The 12444-nt window shown below is 40.7% G+C and overlaps 1 pseudogene across 1 annotated transcript in view; it reads right to left on the reverse strand.

The window, feature by feature from the left end:
* Positions 1–5395: 5395 nt before the first annotated feature.
* The window catches only part of LOC122676802, an 87463-nt pseudogene continuing 80414 nt past the window's right edge, over positions 5396–12444 (reverse strand). Inside the window, exons 7-8 of the transcript XR_006335643.1 lie at positions 9314–9393; positions 5396–6180 (exon numbers count right to left, since the gene is read on the reverse strand). The product of XR_006335643.1 is annotated as a sterol carrier protein 2-like (transcript). The remainder of the gene's footprint in view (positions 6181–9313; positions 9394–12444) is intronic.

Raw genomic sequence — 12444 nt, forward strand, 5'->3', positions numbered from 1 at the left:
GTCATCAGTTCTTTCAGAAATAGTTCAACTCCATCCCCTTCTTCTGGTACATGGTAAGATTGTGAAGTTAGGAGCATGTGACATTATTTGGGCAATGAAATGGGAGCAAAAGTGATAAACATCACTTAGAGGTAATTTTAAGAGTCAACACATACTTCAGCTGTTTTACTTCCTTGGTCCTGACAATCCCAGTGCTCCAGACAGAAGCTGCTGCTCCATTGGACTGGGTTCTAGACAGGATATGATGGCAAAACAGATATATAGCATGAGTGAGAAATAAATATATGTAACGCTACACCTTCAAAAGCTTCCAACTGCACAAAGAATGAAACACAAATGGCTTACCTTAATGAACAAATGCCAATATAGCTGGCTCCTGTGTGTCTATCTAACGTCATCTTGGGGCTGTCCTTCCAGGTCACTATATTCCACTCACATTGGCCCTCTTGCAATGTATAGAACAAGCCAAGCATCTTTCATCCTTTCCTGAATGGTTCTTTTCATGGTTCATTCCTCACCCTATAGATCTCAGCTTAAATATTACCTCTTCAGAGATGTCTCCCTCAACCACTGTCTCAAAGGGGGCCCCTCACTGTGACTCTCCATCACAGCACCCTGATCATCTCCTGCAAAATGCATCAGTCTGTAATAATGATTCTTTGACTGACATCTCTCCCACTAGGCTCTAAGCACTGTTAGGGAAGGAGCTCACTGCTGTCTCCAGTGCCTAGGATTACCATTAATGTGGTACCCTATAGACAGTAGGCACTCAAGATATATTTGTTCAGTGAATGAACAAATGAGAAAAGATTCAAAAAAACTACAGAGACGTCCCTGGTGGCTCAGTGTTAAAGAATCCGCCTACCTATGCAGGAGACATGGTTCGATCCCTGGTTCAGGAAGATCCCACATGCCTCAGAGCCACTAAGCCCATGCGCCTCAACTACTGAGTCTGCGCCCTAGAGTTTGTGAACCATGACTACTGAGCCCACACACCACAACTACTGAAGCCTGCGTGCCCTAGAGCCCATGCTCTGCAATAAGAGAAGCCACGGCAATGAGCAACCTGTGTACTGCAACTAGAAAGCAGCCCCTACTCATCACTACTAGAGAAAAGGCCCAGGCAGCAGCAAAGACCCAGCACAGCCAAAAATAAATAAATAAAATTATTTTTTTTTAAAAACTATAGACATCATATTGCACATCACAGAGGCAAAAGGTGGGGAGAAAAAGGGAACTTGAACTTACAGCAAGGGAATTAAGAATGGCTAGGATGTATATCTAACATTCATTTAGGTACTTTACATGTTATCTCTCTGCTGCTGCTGCTGCTGCTAAGTCACTTCAGTCGTGTCCAACTCTGTGCGACCCCATAGACGGCAGCCCACCAGGCTCCCCTGTCCCTAGGATTCTCCAGTCAAGAACACTGGAGTGGGTTGCCATTTCCTTCTCCAATGCATGAAAGTGAAAATTGAAAGTGAAGTCGTTCAGTTATGTCCGACTCGTAGAGACCCCATGGACTGCAGCCTACCAGGCTCCTCTGTCCATGGGACTTTCCAGGCAAGAGTACTGGAGTGGGGTGCCATTGCCTTCTCAATAATCCTAGGAGGTCAATATTAGTATCTCCACTTTCTAAGTCAGACAACTGAAGCTCAACTTGCTCAAGTAATGAAACCAATAATGGCATTAGTTTTAACTCAGGCCAGTTAGCCTCTTTCCTCCAAGCAATGATGCTTCTCTAGAAATTAAACTGTTATTACATTTTTATCAAGCACTTTTCTATTATAATATCAGTTCAGTTCAGTTCAGTTCAGTTTTTGGCTGTGCTGGGTCTTTGCTGCTGCCTGGGCTTTTTCTCTAGTGGTGGCCAGTGGGGGCTACTTTCTAGTGGCAGTACACAGGCTTCTCATTGCTGTGACTTCTCTTGTTGCAAAGCATGGGCTGTAAGGCATTCAGGCTTTCAGTCGCTCAGTCGTGTCCTACTATTTGCAATCCCATGGACTGCAGCATGCCAGGCTTCCCTGTCCATCACCAACTCCCAGAGCTTGCTCAAACTCATATCCATCAAGTTGGTGATGCCATCCAACCATCCTCTGTCGTCCCCCTCTCCTCCTGCCCTCTATCTTTCCCAGCATCAGGGTCTTTTCCAGTGAGTCAGTTCTTTGCACCAGGTGGCCAAATTATTGGAGTTTCAGCTTCAGCATCAGTCCTTCCAATGAATATTCAGGACTGATTTTCTTTTTCTTTTTTTCCTACTTATTCATTTATTTATTTTAAATTTTTTATTAGTTGGAGGCTAATTACTTTACAATATTGTAGTGGTTTTTGCCATACATTGACATGAATCAGCCATGGATTTACATGTATTCCCAATCCCGATCCCCCCTCCCACCTCCCCCTCTACCCGATCCCTCTGGGTCTTCCCAGTGCACCGGGCCTGAGCACTTGTCTCATGCATCCAACCTGGGCTGGTGATCTGTTTCACTATAGATAATATACATGTTTTGAAGCTGTTCTCTCGAAACATCCCACCCTCGCCTTCTCCCAGAGAGTCCAAAAGTCTGTTCTGTACATCTGTGTCTCTTTTTCTGTTTTGCATATAGGGTTATCATTACCATCTTTCTAAATTTCATATATATATGTTAGTATGCTGTAATGTTCTTTATCTTTCTGGCTTACTTCACTCTGTATAATGGGCTCCAGTTTCATCCATCTCATTAGAACTGATTCAAATGAATTCTTTTTAATGGCTGAGTAATATTCCATGGTGTATATGTACCACAGCTTCCTTATCCATTCATCTGCTGATGGGCATCTAGGTTGCATCCATGTCCTGGCTATTATAAACAGTGCTGCGATGAACACTGGGGTGCACGTGTCTCTTTCAAATCTGGTTTCCTCAGTGTGTATGCCCAGGAGTGGGATTGCTGGGTCATATGGCAGTTCTATTTCCAGTTTTTTAAGAAATCTCCACACTGTTCTCCATAGCGGCTGTACTAGTTTGCATTCCCACCAACACTGTAAGAGGGTTCCCTTTTCTCCACACCCTCTCCAGCATTTATTGCTTGTAGACTTTTGGATAGCAGCCATCCTGACTGGCATGTAATGGTACCTCACTGTGGTTTTGATTTGCATTTCTCTGATAATGAGTGATGTTGAGCATCTTTTCATGTGTTTGTTAGCCATCTGCATGTCTTCTTTGGAGAAATGTCCGTTTAGTTCTTTGGCCCATTTTTTGATTGGGTCATTTATTTTTCTGGAATTGAGCTGCAGCAGTTGCTTGTATATTTTTGAGATTAATCCTTTGTCTGTTGCTTCATTTGCTATTATTTTCTCCCAATCTGAGGGCTGTCTTTTCACCTTGCTTATAGTTTCCTTTGTAGTGCAAAAGCTTTTAAGTTTCATTAGGTCCCATTTGTTTAGTTTTGCTTTTATTTCCAATATTCTGGGAGGTGGGTCACAGAGGATCCTGCTGTGATTTATGTCAGAGAGTGTTTTGCCTATGTTCTCCTCTAGGAGTTTTATAGTTTCTGGTCTTACATTTAGATCTTTAATCCATTTTGAGTTTATTTTTGTGTACGGTGTTAGAAAGTGTTCTAGTGTCATTCTTTTACAAGTGGTTGACCAGTTTTCCCAGCACCACTTGTTAAAGAGGTTGTCTTTTTTCCATTGTATATCCTTACCTCCTCTGTCGAAGATAAGGAGGACTGATTTTCTTTAGGATGGACTGGTTGGATCTCCTTACAGTCCAAAGGACTCTCAAGAGTCTTCTCCAATGCCACAATTCAAAAACATCAATTCTTTGGCACTCAGCTTTCTTTATGGTCCAATTCTCACTTCCATACATGACTACTGGAAAAACCATAGCTTTGACTAGACAGACCTTTGTTGGCAAAGTAATGTCTCTGCTTTTTAATATGCTGTCTAGGTTTGTCATAGCTTTTCTTCCAAGGAGCAAGCATCTTTTAATTTCGTGGCTGCAGTCACCATCTGCAGTGATTTTTGGAGCCCAAGAAAATAAAGTCTGTTTCCATTGTTTCCCCATCTATTTGTCATGAAGTGATGGGACTGGATGCCAAGATCTTAGTTTTTTGAATAATATAAATTGCACTTATATATCGATACATCTCTACTCCAAGAACCAGTTTTTGGCTTTCTTTTCTTTTCTTTTTTTTCAGGTTCATCCTAAAGCCTATAACAAATATCTCCTGTTATCCGGAACAACAGGAGGCAGAATAATGCAGCAAATCCAAACTACAAGTAAATCAGACATTTTATTGGAACTTTTTTCTGGAAGTATTTTTTCTTCACAGAATAAAAAGCCAACACGATTAGGAAGTAAGTCTGTGTTCTGAATTCATTTTCGGAACTTGAGATCAACTTGTGCTCCTGTCCAATTGTTTGGTCATATACGAGTCTTTGAGATGCCATGGACTGTAGCTCACCAGGCTCCTCTGTCTATGGGATTCTTCAGGCAAGAATACTGGAGTGGGTTATCATTTCCTCTTCCAGTGGATCTTCCTGGCCCAGGGATCGGACCCGCATCTCCTGAAGCTCTGGCATTGGCTGATGAATTCTTTACTGCTGAGCCACCTGGGAAACCTGAAATCAATCTATACTGGCTTAACTTACCATATTGCCCCATTCCCAGACACTGTTCTGCTTGTTGCAGAACATGCAAAGTTAAATGGCCAAGGGCTATGGGATCCACGGTCCTGATTTGATTAGTAGAGATGCCAAACATCTAAACAAACAACTAAAACCACCCAGCTTTTTGCCTCTGACCCATCTTTGGGTAAAGTAATTGTGTTAACAGCAGAAAGGTGTGGCCTGAATAACTCCCAAGCAGTTCTGCTGGACTCTGAGTAGACTCACAGGATTATCAGAGCAGAAGAAGCCTTAAGGACCATCTTAAATGCCCTATTTTAACAGGTTAGAAACTGCCAGACATTACTTATTTGCCTAAGAAAAACAAGACTCCTAACTCCTAGTCAAGCGCCCTTTCCACCACAACATAGCACGTCCCTAACCAAGAACTAGTAGTGACTGATAATGGGAAAGTAGCAGTAAATAGTAGTCTAGATAATACAGACTGTAAATCTCCAATGTTTCTCTTACTGTCTGTCATTTAGAGAACTCTGAACAAAAAGAACATACACAATTTTTTTTTTTAAAAAAAGGAGATGAGGAAGAGCAATTTTCTATTAAACATTCTTCTGAAAGCATTACTTTACCCCATATCTTACTGAATTATTAGAAATAGCATTAGCATTAGAAAATCTAGGAAGATAAATGTGGCTAGTAAACTAAACATATGGAAAAGGAAAATTATAACAAAGAAAAGAGAGTTTTACAAATTTAATTAAAGTAATACAAGAGTATAATTTGAAAATTGTGCATCTCAAAGCAAACTTTATTTGTTCAATTATTTTTCACAACAGCATTTTATGATTCTAATACACTGAATTTTTTCAAGAAAGAAACTCATTTAAAAGCAGATAATTACTCCCAAACTTTGATCATATTTCTTTAATGTGGGAAGAAAATACTGCCTTAATTGCATGAAATGCAAAATTTTAAAGTTCTGTTTGGTTTTTTTTTAACTCCCAATACAGAATTTAAAAAATTGTCACAGGGAAATAGGTTGAGGTCATTAAGTGCATGACACTAAATAAGCCAGCTACTGGTGTTCTGTTTCTTCCCAAGTTCTCCCAGAGAAAACTTAAATTGAATCTTCAGCAGAATAATCCTCAAATGTACTTTATAACCAAAATGAGAGCTTTTGTTTACATAGTTTTTGGATTTTGCTATTCCTAATTTTATTCTAAAATTCAATTTTACCTCAAACCATAATTACCATATTAACTTTGCAAGGCACAGTTGTATGCAATTCAGCAAAGCAGTAGTAAACCATCAGGTTCTATTCACCCAGGGCTTAGGAAAAACAAGATTGGTCACACCCATTTAAAAACAAATTTCATGCTATTTCCCAATATGTGGTTTCAATCTAAGTTCTGACAATGAATTATACGTATATCTATATATCTCAACTTGATTTTCAAAGGTAGGCAAAGGGAGTTCTTTTCAGCTTAGCTTTGTCTGTGGCTGAAGCTGGAGATTTTGTCATTTCATAGCCAAACTCACATTGCCAGTGATTTTCAATTTGCCTTGAAATAAGGCCTGTGAGGAAGAAGAAACAAAATTTATTATTTGTTGTTTTGAGAGTGCTAACATTTCTAGACTGTCCAGCCCCAAGATGATTTATTTATCCAAGTCTCTTAAACTTTCTTCAAAATATGAAACTTGGCTTTCGGGAATAGATTTAGCACCAGATTCCTCACAAGAGTAAATTTGTAAAAGTCACGCTTTACACAGAGCAGTCAAAAGACACAGCTTTCCCAAATCTGTTCTCTTAGAAATTGAGCCTGCCATTACCTGTCTTCCTCAAATATTAGGCAGAGTGGGTTCGTACTAGACTGATTTTGTTTAAAAACATTACGCGTTCAGTGGGTCTGCCAGCAGGGAGGAAAAGCACGTGTGTAACACACTTAGAAACTGCGGATTCGATTACAGATGCATCTAGGCAATGAAGTGTCACCATTTTTCTCCCTTTTTGGGTCTACATGATAAAGATGTATTCCCTACAGGGGGAGGCCAGGCAGCCTGCTGAGCCTGAGGTGCCTGTGTGAACCTTTGGCTCAATAAGGAGACTCAAACCAGTCCCAAGTGCAGAGCCACAGTTTGTTCCACTTAACTGCCTGGGATTAGATCACATGATGTTTGCTAAATTTATCATGTAACAAAATCCCAGGAAAACTTTAAAGAAATAGAAAAATTGGGAACATAGCATGATTTCTCTGCTATGAGCTCAGTCTTCTTACTCAATTCTTAAAATAGAGGGAAAGTTGCTGGTAGTCTTCACTTCCTAACAAGTATATTAAGGAGTGAGGAGCTCTTCTGCCTCACTAGTAGGAAAGCACTGAGCTCTGCTTTCTCTACACCTTCTGGTGAGGGTGACTAATTCCTCTCCCCCCGCCCCCCGTCTGGACAAACTAAATATTTCCTTTCTATATGGCACACAGCCTTCTGTCTGATGACTTAAAGGTCAAGTGTCTCAGAACACAATATATTTAACATATGTCTTTTAAAAATATGGACCAGTAGTTCCTACCAGAGAAACTCACCATGTTTCCCTTTTCTTAATTAAAAGAAGAAATTACATTTTATTTAATAATGATTACAGAGAAAAAATGAGTCTTCACCTTTTAGAAACTCCAAACAAAAGAATCATTTAAATCTGGGCCCTAAGGTGCTTTTCATGTGTGCTTTCTCCTAGAGAGCATATTGCTTTGCTTCAACTGTAGCCAAACATATAAATTATAATTTCCACTGTGTTTAACGGTTTCCAGTCAAATCCTTCTGAGCATAGGGAAAACCATTAGCACATTAACACAAAAGTCTCCCATTTTTATCTTTAATTCCTCTGGGTGCTAACAGGTGTTCAGGAAAAGTGAGCTGACACTTTACTCTCCAAATGGGTGGTAAACAGATAAATTGAGAGAATGAGAGTAGCTGAGGGTGAAGCTTGACCACGCTGCCAAGGAAATGCATGGAGTGCACAGTGCCATGAGCAGTGGTAGGTAGGAAGGGGAACGTGCCAGCTCCGAGACTGATGGCCTCTGTTCTGTCCAGATTTTGAAGAAGGCTCAGTGGGTGCAAATGTCAGTGTCAATGGTGTGTATTCAACTGAAACATCATAGATGCAAGTCTCTTACTAGTCAATGCACCAGTTGAAATGTGCTTAGTTGCTTAGAATAAGCATTTTTAAAAGGAATACGAGGAAGAGTCAGATTTAGTCATTTATCCAACCTCAAATTATGAGAGTACCACAGGAACAAATAAGGCTGGAAGTGTTAGCTGCTTCAGTCCTGTCTGACTCTTTGCAATCTCGTGGACTGTAGCCTGCCAGGCTCCTCTGTCCATGGGATTCTCCAGGAAAGAATACTGGAGTGGATAGCTGTTCCCTTCTCCAGGGATCTTTCTGACCCAGAGATTGAATCCGGGTCTCCCAAATTATAGGCAGATTCTTTACCGTCTGAGCCACCAGGGAAGCCCAAATGAGGTGGAGGCAACAACAACAAAAAATCAGGTTACAATGGAAAGCAGCATCTTAGCTTCCTTTGTGTTACCTATGGATAACATATATCAAGTCTGCTCAACATTGTGCCCCTAAAGAATTTAAGAAGACCCTTGACAATCTGGGGGCCTGAAAAATCTATACAAGCCATGAATACATTTTAGAGAAATACAAGTGAATTCAGTGATTGTGAAAATTTAAAAATGCCAGGCATCACGCTAAGTTCTGGAGACACAAAGATGAACAAGATGTGGTTTGTTCCCTTGAGACACGCACACTCTCCTGGGAGAAGAGACAGGCACACCACTAGTGTAATGAGACAGTGCTAGGCTAGCGATCCAGCAAGTGGCCCAGAAAAGGGACTGACTATAGCTCCCCAACAGTGTGGTAGAAGGTCTTTAAACATAACAACTAAGTTCATTTTGTTTTGTTATATTAATATTCATTTATTTTATTTGGCTGTGCTGTGTCTTACCTGCAGCATAAGGGATCTTTAATTGTAGAATGCAAACTCTTAGTTGTAACATGTGAGATCTAGTTCCCTGACCAAGGATCGAACACAAGCCCCATTAATTGGAAGCACAGCCTTAGCCACTGGACCACTAGGGAAGTCCCTAAGATCATTTTAAAAGATAGGAAGTTTGTCAAGGAAATCACAGCTCAGACAAAAAAGGAGCACAGGCAAAGATACGAAAGGTAAAATGTCTTGCCTCTGTGACCACTAGTCCTTTCTTCTGTCTGGATGACTCCTACTCTCCACCTGTGCACTGACTCCCCCAGGACAAAGCCAAGCATTATTTCCTCTGTGAAGCCTTCACTGACAGCCCAGGAAGATATGGCGTCTCCTTCTTCCACCCTCTCCAACCACAAGCCGGACAGGGCACCACAGCTATTTGGTTGCACTTATTCCTCTGCAGACCTATCTCGTACCAAACTGTGGATGCCCTGAGCATGTGAACTATTTCTGATTCATCTGGACATTTTCAGCACACAGGGCAGTGACTGACACATGGCTAGCTCCACAACTATTTGTCATTCGTTAAGTGAATATTTGGGGAACACTGAATTTTGTGGGTTTGACCACTTTACACTTTATGGGATGAGGCTGAAATAAGTGATGAAGTGAAACAGGTTAAAATCCACCTAATACAAGGATATAAGTACCGTCATACTTACCATGTGAGGATTCATTTTACCAGTCATCAGAGCCAGTAAGTCCAAGTCAGTCATTGTGATTGTGCAGTCGGCCTTCTTATCTAAAGATAACCCTGGGCTTGATCCCTGGGTCAGGAAGATCCCCTGGAGAAGGAAATGGCAACCCACTCCAGTATTCTTGCCTAGAGAATTCCATGGACAAAGAAGCCTGGCAGGCTATACAGTCCATGGGGTCACAAAGAGTTGGACATGACTGACTAACACTTTTTCTTTCTTTTCTTTCACTGTGGACAAGGATCCCTTAGAAGAAATGGAGTAGCCCTCATAACCAACAAAAGAGTCTGAAATGCAACACACAAGTGCAATCTCAAAAACAGCAGAATGATCTCAGTTTATTTCCAAGGCAAACCATTCAGCATCACAGTAATCCAAACCTATGCCCTAACCAAAATCAGATTCATTGCATTCTTTGCAGCCAAAGATGGAGAAGCTCTATACAGTCAGCAAAAACAAGACCTGGAGATGACTGTGGCTCAGATCATCAGCTCCTCACAGAAAAATTCAGGTTTAAACTAAAGAAAGTGGGAAAAACCACTAAGCCATTCAGGTATGACCTAAATCAAATCCCTTATGGTTATACAGTGGAGGTGATGAAAAGATTCAAGGGATTAGATCTGGGAGACAAAGTGTCTGAAGAACTATGGAAAGAGGTTCATAACATTGTACAGGAGGTGGTGACCAAAACCATCCCCAAGAAAAAGAAATGCAAGAAAGCAAAGTGGTTGTCTGAGGAGGCTTTACAAATAGCTGGAAAAAGAAGAGAAGCAAAAGGCAAAGGAGGAAGGGGAAGATACAACCAAGTGAATGGAGAGTTCCAGAGTAAAGTAAGAAGAGATAAGAAGGCCTTCTTCAATAAACAATGCAAAGAAATAGAAGAAAACCATAGAATGGGTAAGACTAGGGCTCTCTTCAAGAAAACTGGAGATATCAAAGAAACATATCACACAAGGATGAGCATGATAAAGGATAGAAACAGTAAGGACACAACAGAGGCAGAAGAAATTAAGAAGAGGTGGCAAGAATACACAGAAGAACTGTACAAAAGAGGTCTTAATGACTCATATAACCACAATGGTGTGGTCACTCACCTAGAGCTTGACATCCTGGAGTGTGAAGTCAAGTGGGCCTTAGGAAACATCACTACCAACAAAGTTAGTGGAGGATGGAATTCCAGCTGAGCTATTTCAAATCCTAAAAAATGATGTTAAAGTGCTGTACTCAAGATGTCAGCAAATTTGGAAAAACCAGCAGTGGCCAAAGGACTGGAAAAGATCAGTTTTCATCCCAATTCCAAAGAAGGGCAGTGCTAAAGAATGTTCAAACTACTGGACAATTGCACTAACTTCCCATGCTAAAAGGTTATGCTCAAAATCCTTCAAGTTAAGCTTCAGCAGTATTTGAATCGAGAACTTCCAGATGTATAAGCTGAGTTTAGAAAAGGCAGAGGAACCAGAGACCAAATTGCCAACATTTGTTGGATCATAGAGAAAGCAAGGGAATTTCACAAAAACATCTACTTCTGTTTCATTGACTACATGAAAGCCTTTTACTGTGGATACAGCAAAGGGTGGAAATCTCTTAAAGAGGTGGGAATACCAGACCATCTTAACTTGTCTCCTGAGAAACCTGTATGTGGGCCAAAAATAACAGTTAGAACCTTATCTGTAACAATGGACTGCATCAAAATTGGGAAAGGAGTACAACAAGGCTGTATATTGTCACCCTATTTATTTAATTTATATGCAGAGTACATCATGCAAAATGCTGGACTGGATGAATCACAAACTGGAATTAAACTTGTTGGGAGAAATAGCAACAACCTCAGATATGCGGATGATACCACTCTAATGGCAGAAAGTAAAGAGGAACTAAAGAGTCACCTGATAAGGGTGAAAGAGGAAAGTGAAAAAGCTGGCTTAAAACTCAACATTCAAAAAACGAAGTTCATGGTATCCACTCTTATCACTTTATGGCAAATAGAATGGGAAAAAGTAGAAGCTATGACAAATTTTTTCTTCTTGGGCTCCAATATCACTGTGGATAGTGACTGCAGCCATGAAATTAGAAGACATTTGCTTCACAGAAGGAAAACTATGACAAACCTAGACAGCATATTAAAAAGCAAACATATCACTTTGCTGACAAAGGTCCATATAGTCAAAGCTATGATCTTTCCAGTAGTCATGTACATATGTGAGAGTTGAACCATAAGGAAGGCTGAGTGCCAAAAATAGATGCTTTCAAATTGTGATGCTGAAGACTCTTGAGAGTCCCTTGGACAGCAAGGAAATCAAACCTGTCAATCTTGAAGGAAATCAATTCTGAATATTCACAGGAAGGACCCAAGCTGAATCTGAAGCTACAATACTTTTGGCCACCTGATGCAAAGAGCCAACTTACTGGAAAAGACTCTGATGCTGGGAAAGATTGAAAGCAAAAGTAGAAGAGAGCAGCAGAAGATGAGATGGTTAGATAGCATCATGGATTCAATGGACATGAACTTGGGCAAACTCCAGGAGGTAGTCAGGGACAGGGAGGCCTAGCATGCTGCAGTCCATGGGGTAACAAAGAATCAGACACAACTTAGCGACTGAACAACAATGTGATAGTATTAGTAGGGAGGGCCTTCGGGTGTCCTAAGGGTAGAGCCTTTATGAATGGGATTTACGCCTTATAAAGAGGCTCCAGAGAGACCCTGAGCCCTTCCACGATGTTGGCCCACAGCAAAAAAGCACTGGCTATGAACCAGGCAGAGGATACTCAAAAAAGGTGACCATGCTGATGCCTTGATCTTGGACTTCCAGTCACCAGAACTGTGACAAATAAATTGCTGTTGTTTTTGATCCACCCAGGTGTGGTATGTTCAAAGAGAAGTACAAACAGACTAGGATGGGGGCAAACTATTAAAGCATAGCATGTCCTTTTATTAAGTAACTAAAACAAGATTCAAAACTAAACATTTTTCTTTTATGTCTTAGGATGCAGAAATAACCCCTAAAAAGACGGTGTCTCAATGGCCATTCCATCTCTACCTCTATCTAAATTTTCTCTTATTGCTTTAAAAACAAGGTCTGAAGTCTTAAAAATTCAAG

Source organism: Cervus elaphus, chromosome 20, assembly GCF_910594005.1.
Source record: "Cervus elaphus chromosome 20, mCerEla1.1, whole genome shotgun sequence".
Lineage (NCBI taxonomy): Eukaryota > Metazoa > Chordata > Mammalia > Artiodactyla > Cervidae > Cervus > Cervus elaphus.